Below are 3,611 nucleotides of genomic sequence, written 5' to 3'. Positions count from 1 at the left end.
AAACTTCGTCTTTGTCTCTTTGATATTTTTGTTTAAAATAAATTAAATTCCCTCACATTGTATCCCTTATTATTCTACTATAAAAGTGCAAGTGAGGCATCAAATATCTTCAATTTTCATACACCTAAATGTTCTCATTTTTCATCAATGAAACATCTCGTGTATCTAATCATTTTCTTCTCACTCAGATTATGCTCTGTAAGTGATTATTTTTAAGGCAATTACCTCTTCTTTTTTTTTCTTTTAGGGGGTAATTACTATATTTATTTTATTTATATGTTGATATTTAATTATGTGCTACAATGTGAACAAACATATTTTTTATATTGTTTTTTTAAGAAAATAATTTTATTTATAAATATATAACTCTTAATTAGATATCAATGTAGATAAGATTTATAATATAAGAAACTTTTCTTTTTTTGAAATTCACTCATTATTCCCTTTTTTTTTGTAACTGAAATAAATTAAACAAAGAAAAAAAAAACAAAAAAAACAAGGAACTGCTTAAATAGAGGGGCAGTCCTGTTTAAGACTACTCTTAAACTCCTCCCAAGGTGAAAGAAGCTCCACATGCGAAAGTTGTAACTCCATCGCCATCTTTGCCATAGTATCTGCAACCGTGTTTGCATCTCTCATAATCAAACGAAAGTCAACACGCCAATTCCAATGCATGATATCTCTTATTTTGAGCACTAATGGATCAATAAATCCAAAACCATCTTGAGTAACAAGATTAAATGCTTCCACACAATCCGTCTCACAAATAACATCTCGTTGACCCACATCCCAAGCTAAGAGATATCCTCTCCAAATAGCAAACAATTCTCCTTGAAGAATACTATTACTCTCAATCATTCCCAAACACCTCCTTTGCTAGCTCCCATTACAATCTCTAATAACACAAGTAAAACCAACACTATCACCCGAACCAAAATAACTAGCATCACAATTAATCTTAAAAGTACCAATGGATGGGGATTCCAAAAACCATTTAGAGTAGAGGGAAGGGACATACGTTGTAATTCAAAAATATTCTTAAACTGTGAGTCTCCTATCGCGATTTACATAATTTATAAAAAAAGACATTTTAGTATCTATTTTACAAAATATATATTCATAAAATTGGAAGTAAAATTATTTATTTTAGTAAATTGTCCTTTTTTATTCAATGGCAGCAGAAAGGCTCTCTGCTATGATACAAGAACCAGTTCTTCAAATCCAAAGGATGACAAGAAATATCCAACCTATGCCAGACAAGTTGAGTTTTTGGACAATCCCGAATACAATGTAAAACCGATTCCTGGCTAGAAAGACATCTTGGACACCTATCCGATGACGACATCCCTCTTCTAAAGCGAAAACTTGCAGTAGGAAGAGCCTCCTTAAGACACAACCAAGCCAAAAACTTATGCTTTTCTAAAACAAGCTGACACCAAAGCCAAAACCAATTCTCCCGCTCCTCCCAACCAAACAGTTGCTTACACAACCACAAGTAACCATTGCGTGAGTTATAGACTTTGGCAGCAGACCCACTCCAATACCAACCCACTTCCGGACCTGCTTGTTCATTTGGATTGTAAGAGAGAATATTACCTTTCAGATTTTGAGATAAAGGAGAATAAAGAGTATCCAAATGCCACCTACCAATCGACCAAATATCCTGTATCCGGAGATTCGAATCAGAAATGTGAACATAATCCATCTCATTAGATAACCGTCCTTCTCTCCTCCAGCTAGAAAACCAAAAATTCTGGTTCAAATCTCCAATACACCAAGCAAATCCATCCTTCAACACTTCCCAAGCCTTGCAAAGACACCTCCAAATGGGAGAGTCCTTGTTCTTAGGATAACTAAAACAGTCATATAGAGATGATCGGCACTTGGCATCCAACAATTGGACCCATAGCTTGTTTGGCTGCTGGAAAAAAATCCAAACTAGCTTCCCAAGAAGAGCAATATTTACATAATAAGGATCTCTAATCCCCAAACCTCCATATTTTTTTGGAGTAACCAGTACCTTCCAATTAACAAGATTCAATCCTCTTCCATCAACTTGTCCTTTCCAAAGAAAATTCCTCATCATAGACTCCAATTTACTAATGATTCTTTTGGGAAAAATAGAGACCTGCATCTGGTACGTGGGAATAGCGGCGGCAACAGAATTAACCAAGCAGAGTCTACCAATCCGATTGAGTAAACTCCCTTTCCAGCTTGCTAGCCTACTCTGAATCTTATCCAGGACACCATTGAAAGCTGAACGAGTCACCCTAGAATGGCTAAGGGTAACTCCAAGATACTTGCCCAAGTCCTGGACAAATCTGATAGAGGACACCCCAGTGAAAACCTCTTTCCTTGTTGCAGAGACATTCTTAGGGCAAAGCGCTTTAGACTTCTCCACATTAATCTTCATCCCAGATGCTTTGCAAAAAGTCTCTAAAACCAACATCACATTTTGCACTTATCTCTTTGTAGCTTTACAGAATAGAAGCAAGTCATCCGCAAACATTAAGTGGGATATTCTTGGTCCCCCTCTAGAAATAGCAACTGGCTCCCACAAGCCCAAATCAACCTGATGACTAATAAAGCATGCCAATCGCTCCATACACAACACAAAAAGATAGGGTGACATAGGGTCTCCTTGTCTAAGACCTCGGCTAGGAGTAAAGCTATTCAGACGACTCCCATTCCAAAGAATAGATAAAGAAGAAGCAGTGACACAATTCATAATCAAATTAAGTGTAGGAATAGGAAAACCAAAGCTCTTAAGGGTATGAGCTAAAAACTTCTAGTCAACTCTGTCATAAGCTTTCTCCAGATCAATCTTAAAGGCCAGTGTGCCTTTTTTTGATTTAGTCTTCTTCATAAAGTGGAGGACTTCTTGAGCAATAATGATGTTGTCAGGAGTTCCTCGTCCCGGAATAAATCCTCCTTGAAGCGGGCCAACAATCTTCGTAAGATGAGGACGAAGCCTATTAACAAGGACCTTCGTGATGATCTTGTAAACTACATTGCAGGGACTAATCGGCCTGAAATCTTTCATGGATACCGGTGATTCAACCTTTGAAATGAGAACCAGTAAAGTCTCCAACATTCTCGGATCAAGAGTAACACCGGAGAATACCTACTTAACCATCTTTCAAACATCAAGACCAATGATCTCCCAATATTCTTTGAAGAAGAAAGCTTGAAACCCATCAGGACCCGGAGCTTTAAAAGAGTTCATGTGAAAAACAGCTGTTCTGACTTCCTCCATAGTAACTGGTGCCGTAAGATTATTGCAAGCTTCCTCATTCAGAGAAGGAAGAGGCACATCACCAAGGCAACCCAAATCAACATCATCCAAATGACAGAATAAGCTTTTATAGAAAGACTCTGCTTCTTGACTCAGAACCTCTGGATCAGTTTTCCACACTCCATCCTTGAGAAAAAGGCCATGAATCTTATTATGCTTCCTTCGCGCAAGAGTTTGAATATGAAAGAATCTTGTATTCCTATCCCCAAACCTAACCCACTGCTCTCTGGACTTTTGGAACCATAGGAGCTCTTCTTGCACTAGAGTATTATTATAATCATCAAGCAACTGTTGCTCTTTCTGACGCAAATAAATA

General features: G+C 37.4%; 1 pseudogene; it reads right to left on the bottom strand.

Annotated features, from left to right (window-relative positions):
* Positions 1–507: 507 nt before the first annotated feature.
* The window catches only part of LOC127748533 (uncharacterized), a 5,372-nt pseudogene continuing 2,268 nt past the window's right edge, over positions 508–3,611 (bottom strand).

The sequence above is a fragment of the Arachis duranensis genome, chromosome 6, assembly GCF_000817695.3.
Source record: "Arachis duranensis cultivar V14167 chromosome 6, aradu.V14167.gnm2.J7QH, whole genome shotgun sequence".
Classification (NCBI taxonomy): domain Eukaryota; kingdom Viridiplantae; phylum Streptophyta; class Magnoliopsida; order Fabales; family Fabaceae; genus Arachis; species Arachis duranensis.
Note: the sequence above shows the minus strand (reverse complement) of the source record. Positions and strands in the feature narration are given on the sequence as shown.